General features: G+C 50.1%; 1 protein-coding gene across 1 annotated transcript in view; it reads right to left on the bottom strand.

The window, feature by feature from the left end:
• PFKFB3 (6-phosphofructo-2-kinase/fructose-2,6-biphosphatase 3) overlaps window positions 1-21,941 on the bottom strand; it is an 82,249-nt gene that overhangs the window by 39,497 nt on the left and 20,811 nt on the right. The gene's annotated exons all lie outside the window — the stretch shown is intronic.

The following is a 21,941-nucleotide window of genomic DNA, read 5'->3' on the forward strand; positions in this document are numbered from 1 at the left end:
CACCTTTCAGGACTGGATGGAACGCTCATTGCACTGCACTGTGAATGTATTGTACTAAATGCCACTGGACTGTGTGCTTTCCGATGGTTCATTTTGGAATTTTCCTGGTGGTCTAGTGGTTAAGACTGCGCTCCTAATGCTGCGGGAAGTGGTTTCCATCCTTGGTCCGGAGAGCTAAGATCCCACATGCTGCGTGGCATGCCCAAGGTAAATCTCGCTTTAAAAGGGTTCATTTTACATTGTGTGAATTTCAGCACAATTAAAAAAAAGAAAAAGACAGCAGATGAGGGCTGATGGAGAGAGACTTGAAAAATGAAAACATTAAATATGTTAAAGTTACGACAAGGTGGTCAACAAGACAGAGCAGATGAGGATGATAGACCAGGAAAAAGCAAGTTTGGGAGAAAGGAGGTAAGCAGAAAGGACAGGGTCAGCCCAGAACTCTGCGTCCACAGCCCGGTCTGCACCCGCCAACTGGCAGCCTTCGCACTTTTGCCCCCTACCCAGCGCCCCCAGCTTCACCAACACGGGGAGGGGAGAGGAGAGAGCAGGAGACTGAACAAGTCATCTCACATCAGGGGGCATGAGCCGCTGTATCCAAGTGGGCTTGCTTGGCGGTGCATCAGGGTCAATGCTTACCTAAACCACTGGGTTTTCATATGAAAAGTGCACACAGCAGAGACTCGGCACACAGCGGGCTCAGGATTTCCCATCCTGGGATGAAAGAGCTCTGTGAAAAGTGAGCCTTCCCCTTTCTCCAGACCCCGAATCTCTCCCTGAACTCTCAGCCAGGTGGTGCCATCTGAGCCAGAGAATGGGTTTCCCCAGCTCCTTCACCTTCCCCACCCCATCCAACTCAGCAACATCCAGCTTGTGGCTGGGAGGTTCTGGTACTTCCTGTAACAGTCAAGGTTCTCCTGAGAAACAGATTTGTATGTATGTATGTGTGTATGCCTGTGTGTAGATATGTGTGCATATATGTATGTATATGCGTAGGTATGTATGTGTGTAGGTAAGTGTGTGTTGGCGGGGGCTTCCCAGGTGGTGCTAGTGGTAAAGAACCTGCCTTGCCAATGCAGGAGACATAAAGGGTTGCGGGTTCCATCCCTGGGTCAGGAAGATTCCCTGGAGGAGGAAATGGCTACCCACTCCACTATTCTTGCCTGGGAAATCCCATGGACAGAGGAGCCTGGCAGGCTACAGCCCACAGGATTGCAAAGAGCCACACATGACTGAAGTGATTTGGCACACACTCGTGTGTATGTAGGTATGTCTGTGTGTGTATATGCATGGATGTATATGTGTGTTTATGTATGCATAAGAGGAAACTCATTACACGATTTTGGAGGCCAAGAGGTCCCACCATCTGCCATCTGCAGGTTGGAGACCCAGGAAAGCAGGTGGGATTCACTCAAGAACCGGGACCTCTGACATCCAAAGTCCAAGGACAGGATGGATGTCCTGACTCATACCAAGAGGGTGGGTTCACCCTTCCTCCATATTTCTATTCCATCCAGGCCCTCACCGGACAGCATGGCACCCACCACCTTGGGGAGGCCCATCTGCTTTCCTTAGTCCACTGAGTCAAATGCAACTTCTCCAGAAACATTCATACACACCCAGAAATCGTATTTTAACCAGCTGCCCAGGCACCCCTTGGCCCAGTCAGGTCAAGACATAAAATTAGCCGTCACACACCTCAGAAGCCACTCTTCCATCAGCCTTCAAGGCAGAACCCCCATTTTAGCTAAACGATCTCCCAGTTGAAGGATGGTTTTCAGAGGAGCAGGTGAGCTGTGGCTGAGAGGTGGAGGTGGGCCACTCTGCCGCTGCGTCTGGCGCCCCCTCCTGCTGTACATCCCCTCCCACCATCCACACCCTGCCCCCAAGGCGCCTAGCCGCTCCCGCACCAAGTGCAGAGACCCCGGTTCCCTCCAGCGAGTGCTCAGCTCACACCTGTGGCTTCCGGCCTGCCGTCCTCGTTAGAGGAGCTGCTGGCTGGTGGTTCCCTCTACCCGGCCAAACAGCCTTTCCTGCCACTCCTCCGCCCCAGGTCTCTCTGTGCCGCCTGCCCTGTCCTCCAGAGCAGATGCCCGCCCACCCTCCAACACAGAGGAGCAGCCAGCAGGCCCCCAGGAGACATGCGCTCCTTAGGTTTAGAAGCCCACTCCTGGGCTTCAGAGCATCATGAACACTGTTTTCCACAGCACACAGTGACGCCGACAAAAGACCAAACTGGCCCCAGGACGTGAAAGGAGTGGGGTTCTAGGCAGGAGGGAACATGTGACACCATGAGACTTAGGGTTAATACTGCAGCCAGGCTCTCAAAATGACTGGCAAAAAGCGATTCTGGGAAACCTGTGGATAAGCGAAGTTTGGATCCTCAACCATGCGAACCTCCCTTTGGATGAGGTCTCCAAAGCTTATCCTGTGGGAGTGAGGGGCACAGAAGAGACTGCGGGGGTCGGGGGCGTGGGCTGGGGGCTGGGAGCCTGGACCCCCCTCCGAACCTGTACATACCAGTCATGGCACTGCCCTCTCTGGACCCCAGTTCCCTCCTCTGCCCATGAGCCGTCAAAATGGCCTCAAAGCATCTCCTCCAAGGATTCTAATTGTTCTCAATGAAACACAGATAAACTCGATGGTAATCACTAGCCTAGAAGCACTTGAAAGAGGGGCAGCTGTGTAGGCGTGCCCACCAGAGCCGGCCACTGTGTCAGGCACACAGGGCATCTTCGTGTGTTGGGTGAAGGAGGAATGGATTTGCAGCAACTCTTCGTGGCTCACATCATGGCCCAGAAGTAGCCTCTGTAAATGTTCCAGGAACCCCAGCTCGGAGTGGGCCAGAGCACCAGTCACCCTGGCTCATCTGGAAAATGAGGATAATCGCCACCCGGCTACCGCAAGAGACGGTTGAGGGGACCAAAGCAGATACAACTGAATGCACTCGTGGAAACACTGAGGGACTCAAAACGAAGATTAGCATTTTCTGAATCATCCAGGCCTACCCTGGGGTGGTGGTTGAGGTGTCTGAACAGACTTCCTCTGCTCTTGAGGCTCTGTGATCTGGTCTCTAACCTCTGATTTCCTTAAAACACACACACTCTCACATACACACACACACTCACACACACACTCACACTCACACACACACTCACACTCACGTACACTCATACACACTCACACACACACTCACACTCACGTACACTCATACACACACTCTCACACACACTCTCATACACACACACACTCACACACACTCATACACACTCACACACACACTCACACTCACGTACACTCATACACACATTCTCACACACACTCTCATACACACACGTACACTCACACACACGGCAGACAGCTGAAGTCAAAAACCACCGAGGTACCTGCCCGGTCAGGAGAACAGACTCTGAGCAGCGCCCACCCGCTGCCATGGGGGGCGATACACTGGGAGGAACGTTGGGGCTGGGCTGCGGCGCGAGCCCGCTGGCGCCCTGAGGTGCGTCCAGCTCTGCGATTGCCAAGTCAGAGCTGGCATCCCTTCCCTGCTCTGCTCCCCCTCATACTTCTTCCTTCTCCTGGAGAAAAACACCCTAAAAATAGAGCCAAATCAAGCCAAAAAAAATGTTTAAGTGCAGGTTTCAGAAAACAATGCTGACTAGATGTTGGAAAGCCTACCGCAGCTGGGCTGTGCTAACGCCTGGCATTCAAGTTAGAGAGGCAGGTGGTCTGTAATCACCGGTGCTAAGACCACACCGCACACGTGTCCCGTGCTGGGTGGCGCCCTTTCAGGGAGCGGTGACAAAGTCACACGCATGCAGAGACAGGCCATCAGGATGCCCCAGCCGTGGGGAACCACACTCTCTGAGGACTAGCTAAAGAACTAGCCATGAGATAAAGAACAAGCTGATGAGATCAAATGACGGCCAGGTACAGCACAGGGTAAACTGCCTCGCATCCCCTATTGCCACGAGCAGAGGCTGGATTGCTGGCTGGAGGCCACGGGGACAACACCGGAGCGGAGCAGTGACACAGGGTCTGTGCCACCATGAGCCCCAGCCTGGCTCAGCAACTCGGTGATGTGGGACGGGGCACAGCTGCACACCTGAAATGTGCAGCGAGCTCGTCATCTCAGGAGCCCTGTTCCATTGTGAGGTCTTCAGAACCACGATACTAAGCAAATCTGGGTATGAAGCTGCTGACCCAGCATCTAATCGTGCATTTGATCACACTGGGTAGGCAAGGGGCCGGAGCCACTGATTGGGTGGAACATTCCTTTAACAACTCCCTTGGAATGCAACAGCCCTCCGGTGATCCCGGCTGACAACTCATTCTTTCCAGTCACGAGCTGGGGCAACTAGAGACCATTATGGCCCCTCTGAACCAATCAGAGACGCCAGCTCAAAACCCGGCATAAGAATGGAGTCAGACACCTAGATCAGTGTGTCCCATCTAGCGATGACTGAAGCCTCAGCTAGTCACCAATGGGTGGGAGCCCAAGATGTTCACATCCCACGTAGGAAGAGTTCTTTTTCAAATTTCTAATTTTTGAATCAGTAAATACAATCTTTAAATATTTTTCCTATGGCAGCGTTAGCAGCATGCCCCTCAGGTCTCCCTGTAAGAAAGAACCTGTTTGTCACCTTCGAGGAGTGGGGTTAAAAGAGGCTCCAACTGCAGTACGTGGGCTCCATGGAGGCCCCAGAGTCCGGCAATGCCCCTCCCTGCAGCTCCCAGGCAAGGGCTGAGCCCAGCAGGGCACGAGGGTCTGGCACTTCTGCCCACGATGGGCGACCTCTGCACTGGAGCTGCCCTTGGGGCCAGACTTCTCAGAGATGTCCTCCATCTTCCTGCCCCCCACCTTCATTCATACATACTCATATCAGGCCTGCTCCTTATTTCACAAGCATCACCCCCAATACAGCTCTTACACTTCTGACTCCATGCCACTGTCTGCTTCTCCAAGGCTACAACCAACACACGTGCCCAAAATAGCCAGAGAGCATCCGAGGGTGTTTGGAGTTCACAGAAGCAAGGGTGCGAGATAAGTGTGCTCTCAATGCTGGGCTGGCTTATCACTCAGACAGAGTATCAGCAGCTGCCTTGTCACACAGCATTAGACAGATTTCATGTATACTCCATGTTGATGAATAGGTAAAAATGAAAAACACAAGAAACACTGATGCTGGGACTTCCCTGGTGCTCTAGTGGTCAAGAACACACTTTTCAATGCAGGAGACACAGGTCCAATCTTAGGTCAGGGAACTAAGATCTCACATGCCAGGGGACAACCAAGCCGTGGACCCCAACTACTAAGTTTGTGTACTGCAGAAAAGACCCGAGGCAGCCAAGTAAATAAAATAAATATTTTTTTAAAAAAAGAAACACTGATGTTGATATGTCACTTCCTGAGAAAGTGATAAGGAGATGTGAAAAAAAGAAACAGGGGCCTACTTTAAGGGGTTCCACTGGCCAAATCTGGTAGGAGCTGGGCAAAAAATTGAATAATGATAATAGATCGTAACCCTGAGAAACACTTGCTCCTCGGAAAAAAAGCTATGACAAACATAGACAGCATATTAAAAAGTAGAGACATTACTTTGCCAACAAAGGTCTGTCTAGTCAAAGCTATGGTTTTTCCAGTAATCATGTATGGATGTGAGAGTTGGACCATAAAGAAACCTGAGTGCTGAAGAACTGATGCTTTTGAACTTGGTGTTGGAGAAGACTCTTGAGAGTCCCTTGGACAGCAAGGAGATACAGCCAGTCTATCCTACAGGAAATCAGTTCTGAATATTCATTGGAAGGACTGATGCTGAAGCTGAAGCTCCAATACTTTGGCCACCTGATGTGAAGAACTGACTCATTGGAAAAGACCCTGATGCTGGGAAAGACTGAAGGCAGGAGAAGGGGACGACAGAGGATGAGATGGTTGGATGGAATCGCTGACTCAGTGGATACGAGTTTGAGTGAACTCTGGGAGTTGCTGATGGACAGGGAAGCCTGGCGTGCTGCAGTCCATGGGATTGCAAAGAATCAGACGTGACTGAGTGTCTGAACTGACTGACTGAACCCTGAGAAAAGTGAGAATCCCAAACCCATTCAACTGTAAATAAAACGATGAATGAATGGGTGCAGGAGATGAGACAGCTTCTCCGTGCACAGAATGCCAACAAATAAGTGTAAAAGCAATAATAAAATCTGTAACTACGGTTGGTTGGTTGGTAATAATGATTTCAGACAAGAGTCATCGAGTGGCTGAAAGTTTGGCAAGAAAAAGGATATTTGCAGAGTCTCAGAGTATCTGCCCACAAGACACCTCTTAGTTACAAAGGAGGAATAGTAACCTCACAGTAGAGGAAGTTGGCAGATGCCATCCAGAACAAGGGATCAAAGTGAACACGGGGACTTCCCTGGTGGTCTTGCGGTTGAGAATCTGCCTGCCAGTGCAGGGGACAGGGATTCGATCCCAGGTCTGGGAAGATTCCACATACTGTGGGGCAACTAAGCCCACAAGCCCTGAAGCGCTTTTGCCTTAGAGACCAAGACTCTGCAACAAGAGAAGCCACCACAATGAGAAGCTGGTGCACCACGGTTAGGGAGTGGTCCCCACTCACTGCAAGCAGAGAAAAGCCTGTGAGCAGCAAGGAGGACCCAGCACAGTCATGATCAATTAATTACTGTAAAAAGTGAATACGGGCAAGAATGGGACAAAGACCTACCACGTGTGTCCTGACACGACGCCCCAAAGACACGGCACTGCTCCCCCGGGTGCTCCTGCCAAGCTGCAAAGCCTGGGTCTCATCATAAAGAAGCAACCAGCAATCCCAGCCCAGGGGTAGGGGGGTACCCTAAGAAGTAAATGGCCTGGATCCCAAGGAGGTATTTGCACACCCATGTTCAAAATAGCATTATTCACGGTAGCCAAGAGGTGGAAACAACTCAGATGTCCAAACCAGATGTATCTAAATGAACGGATACACAGAATGTAGTCTCTCCACATACTGGAATATTACTCAGTCTGTAAGAAGGAAGGAAATTCTGGTGTCTGCTACAACAGGATGAATTGTAAGGACACTGCGTTGAGTGAAAAAAGTCAGTTGCCACAAAGACAGAAATATAGATCAATGAAACAAAATAATTCCAGAGATAAATCCATGCAGCTATGGACACCTTATCTTTGACAAAGGAGGCAAAAATACACAATGGAGAAAAGACAGTCTCTTTAACAAGTGGTGCTGGGAAAACTGGCCAACCACCTGCAAAAGAATGAAACTAGAATACTTTCTAACACCATACACAGAAATAAACTCAAAGTGGATTAAAGATCTAAACGTAAGACCAGAAACTATAAAACTCTTAGAGAAAAACATAGGCAGAACACTCTCTGACATAAATCACAGCAAGATCCTCTATGACTCACCTCCCAAAGTAATGGAAACAAAAACAAAAATAAACAAAAGCTTTTGCACAATGAAGGAAACTATAAGCAAGGTGAAAAGACAGCCTTCAGAATGGGAAACAAAACAACTGACAAAGAATTAATCTCCAAAATGTACAAGCAGCTCGATACCAGAAAAATGAACAACCCAATCAAAATGTGGGCCAAAGAACTAAACAGACATTGCTCCAAAGAAGATATACAGATGGCTAATAAACACATGAAAAGATGCTCAATATCGCTCATTATCAGAGAAATGCAAATCAAAATCACAATGAGGTATCTATCATCTCATGCAGGTCAGAATGTCCATCATCAAAAAGTCAACAAGCAATAAATGCTGGAGAGGGTGTGGAGAAAAGGGAACCCTCTTACACTGTTGGTGGGAATGCAAATAGTACAGCCACTATGGAAAACAGTGTGGGGATTCCTTAAAAAACTGGAAATAGAACTGCCATCTGACCCAGCAATCCCACTCCTGGGCATACACACTGAGGAAAACAGAATTGAAAGAGACACATGTACCCCAATGTTCATCGCAGCACTGTTGATAATAGCCAGGACATGGAAGCAACCTAGATGTCCATCTGCAGAGGAATGGATAAGAAAGCTGTGGTACATTTACACAATGGAGTATTACTCAGCCATTAAAAAGAATGCATTTGAGTCAGTTCTAGTGAGGTGGATGAACTTGGAGCCTATTATACAGAGTGAAGTAAGTCAGAAAGAGAAACACAAATAATGTATATTAACACATATATATGGAATTTAGAAAGATGGTAACTACAATCCTATATGCAAGGTAGCAAAAGAAACACAGACATAACAAACAGATTTTTGGACTCTGTGGGAAAAGACAAGGGTGGGATGATTTGAGAGAATAGCATTGAAACATATGCATTACCATATGTAAAAGAGATGATCAGTGAAAATTTGATGCATGAAGCAGGGCACCCAAAGCTGGTGCTCTGGGACAACTGAGAGGGATGGGGTGGGGAGGAAGGTGGGAGGGGGATTCAGGATGGGGCACACATGTGTACCCGGCTGATTCATGTCAACGTATGGCAAAAAAAAAAAAATCACAAGATTGTAAAGTAATTATCCTCCAATTAAAATAAATAATTTTTTTTTAAAAAGTTAGTCGCAAAAAACCAAATACTGTATGATTCCACTTCCATGTCTTGCTCAGGTGAGGTAGTGTGGATGGGAGGAGAGAAAGAGACAGGCAGGCAGAGGAGTGAGGGAAAGAGGGAAGGAAAGAGAAACAGGCTCAACCCTCCAGGTTGTCACAGAGCACAGGTTTGAGTTCAAGAGTCATAGTGAATTCCCACTGGCTACCTATTTTACATATAGTAGTGTATATGTCTCCATACTACTCACCTAGAGGGTGCGATGGGCTGGGAGGCGGGAGGGAGGTTCAAGAGGGAGGGGACACATGTATGCCTGTGGCTGATCCATGCCGACTTACGGCAGAAACCAACACAATACTGCAAAGCAATTACTCTTCAATTAAAAATTAACTATTTTTAAAAAGAGAAACAGAGAAAAAAAGAAAATCAATAAATTCTTTAAAAAAAAGAGAAAGACTCAGAAATCAAATAGGGTAAATGTGAACTTTTGCAAAATCTGGGTGGAGGTTATCTTGGAAGGCTTTGTGCTATTTTTGCAACTTTCATGTAACTCTATGATTATTTCAAAACAAAAAATAAAACTCGAAAAATTTTTAAGTTCACAAAGGGCCTAAAATGGTAGCAATTAAAAAAATGAATATTCACTTCAAAAGGCTCTTCCTCGGGGCTGGAATTTACACACATCTGATCAAATCAAGGCATCTCTCATAGGTCAAAACCTAATGGCTTATTATAAAACGAATAATTGCAATTACATTTAATTTGACTTTTCACTTGTTGACAACAAAAGACCTGCCACGCAGCAAACAGGTAATTTGTGTAGAAGCTGCCTAGAACAGTTGTTGCCTAATATCTCTCTCCTCATTTACCGTATTTTAAATGGTGTAACCTAAGCCACGTCATATGTATTATATTAAACAGTGTAAAATAAGCTATGTTGTATATATTACACTATTTAAATACTACAAAATTACATATGCCAAAATACCACCAGCTCAAAGGATGCCTGGCTTTTTGCTTTTAAAACACTCTGCAAAAGTCCTTGGAACACCTCTCTGTCGTCTCACTAGGCAAAATTTGGTCGCAGAGCCAGTCACACTAGCCACAAACTCCGGGGGAACTCAGTCTTTTAACTGAACTCTCTGACCAGGACTCTGCTGCTTGGAAAGTGGGGGTGCATGGATGTTGGGGGAATGCTAACAACCTCTGCAACAGCATCCTTTCCTGTTTATACAGTTTTTCAACCAATATTTCTCAGGAGACATGGTCTTTAATCACAAGAAGAGAGGGGAAGATATTAAGCTTTGTACTTAGACAAGACCGACAATGTTTATACATTCAACTTCCACTATAACATTTTTTTTTTTTGGACACACCACTCAGCTTGCAGGATCCTAGTTCCCCAATCAGGGATTGAACCCTTGCCCTCCGCAGTGAAAGTGTGGAGTCCTACCCACTGGACTGCTAGGGAGCTCCCTACAATGCCATTCTTGAACTCACTTGTGGAAAATTCATGTTTCCCTTCCATAACTAAAGTAAATCAAATAGCATGTGCTAGTCGTAAAAGATGGAATGTTGAAAATTTATTTCAATGGAATGTGCAGATGCCCCTTCAGAAGGAAATGGCAACCCACTCCAGTGTCCTTACCTGGAGAATCCCATGGACAGAGGAGTCCGGCGGCTACAGTCCATGGAGTCTCAAAGAGTCGGACACGACTGAGTGACAGAGAACGCAGAGGCGCCCCAGCGTTTGCCCTCCAGCACCTCCACACTTGCCCTGGCTGACCAAACCTCAAAAGGGCAGATGGGGGAGGCAGAAACCCCATCTCCCGGACTGAGCACGGGTCCAGCCACACCAGAGAGGAGACGGGCGGGACCAGCAGGACCACCGTTAAGAACTGGTCTTCTTTCCCCGCTCTCCACGCCCCCTCTGTGGCCACCGGTTTTTAGGGCCTGTTCTCTCCTTCCTTATCAGACTAGCTTCCTGAAGACTGCATCACACCAAATTAGCTTATCAGGGGTTCCTGGTTGGTTTAGCACGTCTCTCCTCCCGTGGTCCTTGACTTACCCGGCATCCAGCCCTAAAGCTGAAGAGACAGCTCATCAGGCATTGACCCTGAGGCCCTGCATGAAGGGGTGGGCTTGGGACTGGCCTCTTGTGGCTCGAGTCTGCTCCGGGGGCTGATCTCTTCTTGGGGGGGCCCTTAAGCGCCTTCATGTCTGCCTGCTGAGTGGGGTGTGCTCTCTTTCCTTTGGTCTTTGGGAAACTGGCCCGAGTCACTCAGCGTCCTGACCCGGGCCACCCCAGCTCCCTGCCTCCACAGTCAGAATGACACCCCTCCCCCCGAGGAGGGGGAGGCACGAGGCTGGTGCCCGAGGGGGGCCGGCGAGCCCCACCTACCCCAGCCCAGAGCGGGGAGAGCGCCGGCTCCGCAGGAATCCTCTGGGCACACAAATCAAGGGAAGAACACCCCCAGGGACGCAGGGAGCCCAGTGTGGTGAGCGACCCCCATGGTGAGCTGCCAGAAACCCACCACCAGGGAATAAGGAGGAAAAGGATAAACGCCAGAGATGCAAAAGTCGCTGAACCCAGATGGCGGCACCGCCAAGCTGATTGTGCGTTTGACACTGTCACGTGCCATACATGAGGTGTACTGCTGACAGCGGAATACAGTGGCGAGGGAAGGACACAGAAACTAACGCCCGTGGGACACAGAACAGATTTGATTGCCAGGAGGGGGCGGGGGCGGGAGGGACTCAGAGTTTGGGATTAGTAGATGCAAACTCTGAGTCCCTCCTGCCCCCGCCCCCTCCTGGCAACCAAGTCTGTTCTAGAAAATCCCATGGACGGAGGAGCCTGGTAGGCTGCAGTCCGTGAGGTCGCTAAAGGTCGGACACGACTGAGCGACTTCACTTTCACTTTTCACTTTCACACATTGGAGAAGGAAATGGCAACCCTCTCCAGTGTTCTTGCCTGGAGAATCCCAGGGACGGGGGAGCCTGGTGGGCTTTGTCTATGAGGTCGCACAGAGTCGGACACGACTGAAGTGACTTAGCAGCAGCAGCAGCAGACGCAAACTATTATATGTGCAAGCGATAAGCAGCAAGGTCTTACTATATAGCACAGAGAACTACATTCAATATCCTGTGATAAACCACAATGGAAAAAAATATGGAAAAGAATATACAGATATACACAAATATGCATATGTATAACTGAATCACTTCGCTGTACAGCAGACATTTACAATGAACTATACTTCAATCACATTTTTAAAAACAATGCTGGTGGAATCTCAACTTTCTAGAATATATTAGATATGTCTATAGATCAGAAGGAATTCTCAGGTGGCGGTAGTGGTAAAGAACCTGCCTGCCACTGCAGAAGTAAGAGACTCTGGTTCAATTCCTGGGTCAGGAAGATCCCCTGGAGGAGAGCGTGGCAACCCACTCCAGGGTTCTTGCCTGGGAAATCCAATGGACAGAGGAAACTGGTGGGCTTACAGTTCATGTGGATGCAGAGTTGGACACTATTGAAGAGACTTAGCATGCATACACAGATCAGAAATGATGAATCTCGGTGGTTGAATTATAAGTGATTTTCATCTTCATGATGAAAGGCATAGATCAGTTGGTAAAGAATCTGCCTATGATGCAGGAGACCCCGGTTCAATTCCTGGGTCGGGAAGATCCACTGGAGAAGGGATAGGCTACCCACTCCAGTATTCTTGGGCTTCCCTTGTGGCTCAGCTGGTATAGAATCAGTCTGCAATGTGGGAGACCTGGGTTCGATCCTTGGGTTGGGAAGATCCGCTGGAGAAGGGATAGGCTGCCCACTCCAGTATTCTGGCCTGGAGAATTCCATGGACTAAGTCCATGGGATCACAAAGAGTCAGACAAGACTGAGAGACTTTCACTCACTTTCACCTTCATTAAGTGAATATATTGTAAGATACTTGATAAAGACTAGAACACAATACTATAACAACTACTTGATAAAACAGCTACTATGTATCCCGAGCAGTGCATCTAGGCCAAGTTTTGTGCTTAACTTTTAAATTATTTTTTCAACAACGCAATCAGGTAAGTAATGGTATCACTAGTTTTCAGAGAAAGAAATTCAGGTCGAGAGGTAAAAGTCCTGCATCAGCTCCCACAATGGGGATTCCAATCCCAGTGTGTCTGCTGCAAATGGTCCATGCGGTTACCACCATGAAATGAAACCCTTTTTAAGGATGTATATGTGAATATACGTATATGTGAATATATGTGAAGGCCTGTGTGTGAATCTGGTTTAAGGGGGCAGAGAAAGAGGGAAAGACAGTGGCTCTGGGGTGAGGGTCTGCCATGGAGCCCCCGGGTCACCCGCAGGAAGGGCTCTGTGGTCCGCAGGCCTCACCACCCCCTCTCACCTATTTGCTGATCCTGGACCGTTTTCCTGGAGAAAGATAAAGACTCTCATTTCTCCCTCTGACCTTCGGTGCAAAAGTGGCTTGAATAACACTTGAAGAAAAACAACGGATACAGTACAGGACTAGCAAATTAGCAAGCAGAGATGGGGCGTCTTTTGATTGCCTCCTTCCTGGTTTTTTTGGCTAAGGGAACTCAGGAGCCCCAGGTTGGAGGCTGGAGGTGTCAGAAGGAGATGAAATCCCTCAACCTGGCAGCTTCACTGTGGGGCAAGTCTGGGACAGAGCACGGCTGTGCCCAACAGGGATTACTCCAACAGTTCCTGCGATGTGTTAAACTGTGTTGACATATCACACGATACTAAAAGCAGCCTTCTTCCGAAGGAGTTGGAACGGAGAGGCCGCAGACCCCCCCACAGTGTGTGCCCCCAGAACAGGGGCCAGGGTTAGGCACGCACACCTCCAGGCACTGTGGACAAGTGGGGCTCCCTGCAGAAACAGCCCGGCCTGCCCACGATGCTTTGTCTGTGGACTGTGGGTTGAAACAGAGACTGTTTCCACGATCCTCACAAAGCAACGAGAGATCAACTCAGGATGGAAAGACAGAACTGGACAGCCTCGTGGGCTCATAAGGAATGGAAGGCCACTTCAGCAGGAAGCTCTCCAGGGCACGACCTGATCCCCCAGGCGTTTCTCCCACCAGAGCCTCATGCAAAGCCAGGCCTCAGCCTCATGGTTATTTCCATCAGGTTCCTTATGGCCTAAGTTTCAGTAACTTGAGGTCACAGGCTGCTAGGCTGGATAATTTGGGGGCGGAGGGGAGGGATAGAGCAGGGAAACAATGAACACACAAAACTGATCACTGAACCTGAAGCACCATATAGATCTCTGCTTCTCTGCATCAGGAACACACGAAAACCAACCATAGCACATCTTTTAAACATCTGATGTGTAAACTCCATGCTAGACCCTTTTGATCAGGGCTGCTGGGTGGGCTTTAGGCTTTGCAATTTTTAAAGCCTTTTAAGCGATGCCCGGGTCAAGGCAAATAAAGATTCCAATTTGCACCACACCTACCCAGCCCTGTGCTGGGCTTCAGGTTGGGGCCACGGGACTGGGAGAAGTCGGCGGCGTCTGATCACACTGTTCAGGAAACAAGCATACATGCACGGGAAGAAACCAGTAAACACCGTCCCTATAGAGTCTGTTGGTATTCTGGAGACTCGTGAGCAAAAACACCTAGAATAAGAGAACTCCTCAGAGTCGGTGCTTCTGCTGTACCTACAGCCCTGTCTCCTCCATGGCCAATGACCATTTAGCAGCTCAGAAACCTGTTCTTATGTGTTTCATTTTGCTTTTGAGGATGAAGAACTGGGTTGACCTTCTCCAGGAAGGCTGGATAAACTCTTAGGATACTAAACTACTAGGTGGTTTCCAGAGAAAATTCCCTCTTGCTTGCTACGCTAGACAAGAAAAGTCCCCCGAGAGGTCATTTGCCCATGAGGTCTGTTCACCCAGGAGAGATGAGGAGACTCACTGGGAGACCCACCCTCACCCCCTTGAGAGCAGCAGGGCTGGCAGGTATGGGGATGGGCCTGGGTGTGAGTGTGTGCACGTGTGTGTGCATGTGTGCGTGCAAGGCAGAGCTCTGCTGCTTCTCTGCTGCAGGGCTTGGCCATGTCCACTTTCTGAGGTCACCAGGGTGGGTCCATGGGGACAGACGGACACTCTGGATGACCCTGCAGTGGAGCAAGTGGGGTCCCTGGGGCAGTGGTAACGGTGTTGCACTGTCTGGCAGAGACTTGGCCCTCTGTCCCCTGACCTTGGACTGGACAAAACTTCACCCACACTCGGGCATCCGTCAATGGACACTTTGGGCTGCTTCACCCTTTGCACTGCTGTGAATGAGCTTGGGTGTACAAACATCTGTTTGAGTCTCTGTTTTCACTTGCAGTTCTAGTCCAAACTTGGGAGGATCCGTCTCAGTATTATATGATTAGGATGTGCCTTGGTTTGAAGAACACACGCAACAATTTGTCATTTTCCAGAGAACTAACACAGAATGGACCATCTTCATCTGAGTTTTTAGAAGGAAGGCCGTCAGGACTGTCCTGATGGCCCAGGGGTTAAGAAGCCACCGGCCAGTGCAGGGGACGTGGGTTCAATCCCTGGTCCTAGAAGATTCCACACGCCGAGGTGCTACTAAGCCCGTGCGCCACAACCACATAGCCTGCGCACCCTAGAGCCTGTGCTCTGCAACAAGAGAAGCCCTCGCAGTGTAACTGGAGAGTAGCCCCCACTCACTGCAACAAGAGAAAGAAAGTGAAGTTGCTCAGTCACGTCTGACTCTTTGCAACCCCATGGACTGTAGCCTACCAGGCTCCCCTGTCCATGGGATTTTCCAGGCAAGAGTACTGGAGTGGGTTGCCATAAGCCCATGACAAAGACTCTGCACAGCCAAAAATAAAATAAATAAATTTATTAAAATTTCTTCTTACAGGAGTAAGGCATCAGAGTACAAATTGCATATACTGCATGATCAACTTTTTGAAAAAAAGGAGGAAATTCCCAGAAGTGATAACAAAGCTACTTCTGTTATGGAATTATGGGGGATGCCTTTCTTTCTTTGCACTTTCCTGCCCTTTCTACATGAGCCTGTCCTATTGTTATCCTTAAGGGGGAAAAAACAGCACTGTGTTTTTCTCTTGGTCCAAATTCCTTAGGACTGCCTGCTGTCCGGGAGTCAACAGTGACGTACATATACATCATTCATTCATTCAAACTAACGCTAATTCCAGAGATTTCTAAAAGCCGTTTACTCTGAATGGCTGAGTGCCCAGAGTCCAGTCACTCCCATGCGGTCACTTCGCCTGAGCTCACTCTGCAGCTGCGAAAGGATGTGCCCAGTCTGGCGCTGGTCATGGGCCTCGGCGTCTCTTAGGGGCCCAGCGGCCATCTCACAGCTCACAAAGCTGGAAGGTGCCCTGGGTTCCAGCGCCACCACTGCTGGCGACCCCAGCTGAGTCTGGCTCCGGTGCCCATCTCCGTACTTCTGTAGCCCATCCCCGTACTTCTGTAGCCCATCCCTCCCGTACCCACTTGCTCAGAGAGCAGGCTCCTGGGGCGCCAGCGAGTACGCCGTTCAAAAACCCAGCCCAGCAGAACTCAGGGTCCCTTCTCTTCCCCCACCTTCTGCCTGGTGCCTTCCTGAGTCTCCACACCGTCCTTTGACAGCCCCCACTAATGGTGACACCCCAGAGCAGAGAAAGAAGGAATGGGAAAATTCCTCCAGCTGGGGGCCTCCTCGCCACGCCCCAATCCTTCTTTCAGCACCAGAAGGAGCAAACTGTTAGCTGATAAACAATCAGAAAGCTTCCAGCAAAAAAAGGGATTCGGCAAAGAGCTCAGAAGCAGCATAAGGTCCCGCAGGTTCAAGCTTTTGCTTCACCTTCATCTGCTACTTCTCTCTGAAGGGAACCAGATGGCCTGGGTTCAAATTCACCGTTTACCAGCTGTGTGACTTTGGACCAAGAACTTAACTTCTCTGTGCCTCAGTTTCTTCACTGGTAAAACAGGAGCAGTCACAGAGCCCAGGAAGCATTAGCTATTTTTATTCTTAAGGGGGAAAATAATTTTTTTGTCAATAAATTCATCACAGCTCCCTTTTACTGAATGTACCAGGCATTGTGTTAAGTACTTAAAAGGAATTATCTCTCATCTTTGGAACTGACCCAACCAGGTGGGAACTAACTACCGCTATATCCTGGCTATTCTGGAGGTTAGGATGCAATCTCAGAGGGACTAAATAACTTGCCCTAGGACACGGAGAGGTGGGGAGGCCCTTCACAGTGGTCACTGGGGTAGGGAGGAGGAAACAGACTAGAGACCATTTCCCAAGGCAGTTTGTTTCAAAAGTGGTGCCAGCAGCAACCAAAGTCTGTCATCATACCCCATCGGCCTGCTTTGCAGAAGCAGAGTGCAGGATGCCCACTGGGGCAGAGGTGAAAGCTGGGGGGGTGGGGGCACAGCTAGACACCTGCAGGCGCCCTCAAACACTGCTGCAGGCCTGGAACTGCTCCAAAAGCAATAAATACCTGGATCCAGCAAACAAATTCAAGGCAAAGACACCCACTCCCTGCCCCCAGGAGAAATGACACCTGACTGCATTCCAGGGTAATCTCCAAGGCACCTGGCTCGGGGGAGAGTTCCATCCACTTCACAGTTCCTGCCACTGCCCTCCCACCCCAGGACCCCTGGCCCTCGCTCCTCTGTCCTGCCAAAGTCACTTGGTGTTACCCCCACCATGATTCAGCACACACACCCAACACTTCACGTCCCTTTCCTGTTTTATTTTCCACCCTTTGGCACTTATCACCCTTAACGTGCTGTGTTCTGTTATCCTGTTTCTTGCCTCATCTCGCCCATGAGGGCACAGATTTTTCTGTGCTCATTTCTGCCTCTAATGAAGCCCCAATACCTAGAATGAATTCTGGCACCCAGTAGGTGCCAAAATCCGATGAGTGGATGGTACTGGCTGTGCTGGGCAGCATGTGCCCATGGGCTCACACAGGCCGAAAGCAACAGGGCTTGGATAGATGGGGCACTCTCTATCTGAGTCTGAGCATCGCTGATGCTTGATTCCTCACATCCCAGCTCCAGCAGACAAGGAGCGGCCATCGCACTGGGCTCCAGCCCGCTCCATGCTCAGCTCAGCCGTCTATAAAATGGGGTGGATGCTAGGATCCCACTCAGTGAGGTTGGTGTGCGTGTACACCATGCCCAGGACGACACCCGCACATCCTAAGTGCTCCAAGCATCGGGGTTTTTACCACGACACCCAGCAATGTGCCCTGAAAGTGCCTGCAACTGCAGAGAAAAGGGGCAGAGGGCATGGACCAAGACCGAGAAGGCATTTCACAATCGCTCGGCAACTTATCGCCTCTTCAGTGGCCTCCTACTGCCCCACCCCCCATGGAAAAGAGAGACACCCCTCGTGCATGGAACCGGAGGAGAGGTGATGCAGGGATTTGATAGAAGAAGCTGGGGCCCCACCGTCACCAATGAAAAGAAACCAAACAGCACCATCCGTGAGGCTCGCCAGGACCCCAGGTCCGGGCATCAGCCACTGAGGCTGCAGAAGAGGACCTGGGAGTCCAGAGCCGAGGAGACGCAGAGCCCACGGAGCGCAGGGCGGCCCCACACCCACCCCTCCTCCCGCCTCCACGCTTAGTCCCAGGCTCGCCCGGTTGGTCCGACAGCTGGGTCCCATCTCAGCCTCCTCAGCCGGGGCCTCGGGGCAGCTCCAGGCAGCGGCCCAGGAGGTCAGCCCAGGCTGTGGCCACCCTCGCTCGTGGAATCTGAGCTGCGCCCTGGGACACCCTGCCTGGGCAGCCGGGCCAAGACCAGCCAGGTGCTGGGACCCCGGACAGATGGGGAAAGCAGGGACGAGGTCAGCGGGAGGCGGGGAGTGGGCTGCTGGTAAACAGCCTGGGTCAGTGAACGACGTAAACAGCAGGTCTGTGCCAGGAGGCCAGGCGAATATGAGTCTGGGATGAATCACCAGCTGCAGCTCCCTGAGGGTACAGACAAGGAAACTGAGGCTCGGGAGTTTGGAAGACCAGCCCACTGGTGGCCCCTGATGCCACAACCTGCAGCTTCCCTCCAAGCCCCACCACTAATTAGTCACCAAACCCTATTTGACGTAACATCGCTCAGAAAAGTGATCTGTGTTCCGCCTATTCCTACCGCCTCCTGTCAGACCTAAACCCTGAAACTGCCCTGAGAGCACAGGACGCTGCTTCCGGTTTCCCTTGGCCCCCATTGCCCCGCAAGCCTCCCTATTCCAGTCCATGGCACACGCTGCTCACACGTTCATCTCCTAAAACAGTACCTCAGCTCTGCTCTTCCCCTGCTCGGAAAATACCACTGGCTCCCTACTCCCCGCCAAGACCACTTCTCATTCCTCTGCCTGCACTGCAGGACCTCTGCAGCGCCCTCTGTGTTGACTTGGAGACCGACCTTACTCAGATGGTGCAGACTCAGGGATGGATGTCCACTCTTCCCATGCCCAGGGCCAACCCCTTCTACTCCAGGACGTGCCAAACCCAACCTGGCCGTTACATCCGAAGCTTTAGGGGAAATGTTAGAAATTCTGTTTTCAAAGAAACTCTTCTCATGCTGTGCTGGGAAGCTCACCGCACCCTCCAAGCCACCACAAGGCTGGTGTTGAGTGTGCGTGCCCTGCACAGACAAACCCCATTGTAAGCTGGTCAGCTGTCCAGGAAGGCTTCATGGGGGAAATGGGCTTTTTTTGCCAGAGAGGGATTCAGGGGTAAGGTGGAGCTTCTAAACAGTAGGACATGGATATAGAGTAGGCAGAGGTGGGCCTGGGCTGACTGCTCACAGTCAGCTCCTTCCCCAAACCTGAAGACCAAGCTCCAGGGCCTCCAAACCCAAGGTTGCTGACTCCTGGGCCAACTGCTGGGGAAATCTTCAGAGCCAGCTGGCCAAACTATGGCCCAGAACAGACTGGAAGCAAACCCTCTGGCCCTGGGGAACTTTCTGTTCTTGTGCTTGAGGTCAGTTGATAGTTACACTAAACGTACACGGCCTAAACACTACTTAAAAGACACATCACACTGGATAAAGAGAAAAAGCAAGCCAGACGATAAGAAATCCAGCTTAAATACGAAGATGTGTGTTGTTCAAAGTAAAAGGATGTGGGAATTACAGCAGGCAGACACATGTCACCAGAAAAGGGAGCTGCTGTATTAACAGCAAAGTAACGCTCAGAACAAACAGTATTCACAGTGTTCAAGAGGGACCTTCCATGATGATTAAGACACAACAAGCAGCCCATTTAGGATTATCACTAATCTAATGACTTAGATAATGACTTAGGATTATCATTGTTAGGTTTCAAACGTATTATTAATCACCGTCATTTCTGTTTCGGTTGAATGGAGGAGAAATCCCGGTGTCCACACACGGAGTCCCTGGGTGCTGGCACGCCCACCCCTCTGTCTTGCTGGATATTCACTCTCAGGTCTCAGCCGACACACCCCGCCAGGTCACCTTCTCTGCTGCCCCTTCCATGGCAATGGGACCCTCCAGGGGCACAGTGACCTGACCCCACCACGGCACCCAACAAGCTGGTAGACTCATCTCTGCTCCTCTGTCTTCCTCCTTAAGGCCAAGGACTGTCTTGTTTATCCCTGAATTCTGAACACTTAAGTCTAGACACATCCTAGAAACTTGTCTGATGAAAGAACAATTCAGGGCTTGAAGTCCTCAAAACCGCAAGCCTCTTAGCTCTCTCAGGCTCCCAGCACAGAGGCAGTCTTCATTGAGACTAAGGAACAGTGAGCACACGTTGGGAAGGACCCACTCTGCTCCACTGCACCCAGCCCTGCAATCTCACCTGAGTCAGGGCCTCAGTTTCTTCATTTGCAAAGTGGTAAAAAGAATTCTGCCAGTGACAGAGGAATGGATAAAGATGTGGTGCGTATATACAGTGGAATATTATTCAACCATAAAAAGGAATGAGACAGGGTCATTTGTAGAGATGTGGATTGACCCGGAGTTTTTTGTGCAGAGTGAAGTAAGTCAGAAAGAGAAAAAAAACAAATAAGGTATATGAACACACATATGTGGAGTCTAGAAACAAGGTAAAGATGAACCCATCTGTAAGGCTGGAATAGAGATGCAGCTGTCGGGACCGGACATGCGGACACAGAGTGGGCGGGGCAGAGAGGCATGAATGGGGGATTGGGACTGACATCCGTAATACACTGTGTTGTGTTGTGCTTAGTGGCTCAGTCCTGTCCTACCCTCTTTGCGACCCTATGGGCTGTAGCCAGCCAGGCTCCTCTGTCCATGGGATTTTCCAGGTAAGAATACTGGAGTGAGTTGTATTTTCTCCTCCAAGGGTCTTCCCAGGGATCGGACCTACATCTCTTAGGTCTCCTGCGTCGGCAGACATGTTCTTTACCACTAGCGCCACCTGGGAAGTCCACATACACACACTACCATGTAAAAAAGAGCTAGTGGGAGCCCGCTGGATAGCACAGGGAGCTCAGCTCAGCACTCTGTGAAGACCTAGAGGGGTGGGAGGGAGATCCCAGAGGGAGGGGATATATGTTTAGGCATGGCTGATTCACTGTGTGTGCACTGGAAACCAACGCAACATCGTAAAGCAATTATACTTTAATAATTGTGTCATTTATTTATTTAGGCTATGCTGGGTCTCTGTTGCCGCGAGGGCTTCTCTCTAGTCTTAGCCAGTGAGTGCTACTCCGCAGTTGCGCTGCGCGGACTCTTCACTGTGGTGGCTTCTCTGGCTGTGGAGCACGGCCTTCAGGAATTGCGGCCAGTGGGCTCAGCAGCTGGGGCTCCCGGGCTCTAGAGTACAGGCTCAGCAGCTGTGGCACATGGGCTTAAGCTGCTCCATGCCACGTGGGATCTTCGTGGATGAGGGACTCTCCTGTGTCTCCTGCGTTAGCAGGCAGAATCTTTACCACTGAGCCACCAGGGAAGCCTCATACTCTAATTTAAAAAATAATAATAACAACAACTCTGGGCCTGGGGAGCTATCATTTTTAAGCAACAGTATTGAAATGTGCTTTGCAAATGTGAGCTACGTGTCAGAAGCAGAAGGTGCCATGCCACCTGCATCGCAGAGTGCCCAGATGAAGGCAGCAGGGAAGGAAAACACCAGGAACCACTCGGAACAAGGAGGGGCGGCGCCGGCTCTCACAGGCACACCTGTCCACCCCCCATTTCCTTGTCTCCCCCTCCCCCTCCACACCGCAGAGGGTCAGGGCCATCTGGACCAAGAAGCAAAGCAGCGTCACGGTGTCATATGACCCAGGACACTGACGCATCCCTGATGGGAATGGATCCCAGGACCTCTGTGACACTGACCACATGGGGACTTCCTTGCAGTGTTGGGGGTCAGGCTGG

The sequence above is a fragment of the Moschus berezovskii genome, chromosome 15 (assembly GCF_049115385.1).
Source record: "Moschus berezovskii isolate FMDL1 chromosome 15, NW_MosBer_1.0, whole genome shotgun sequence".
NCBI classification, from domain to species: Eukaryota; Metazoa; Chordata; class Mammalia; order Artiodactyla; family Moschidae; genus Moschus; species Moschus berezovskii.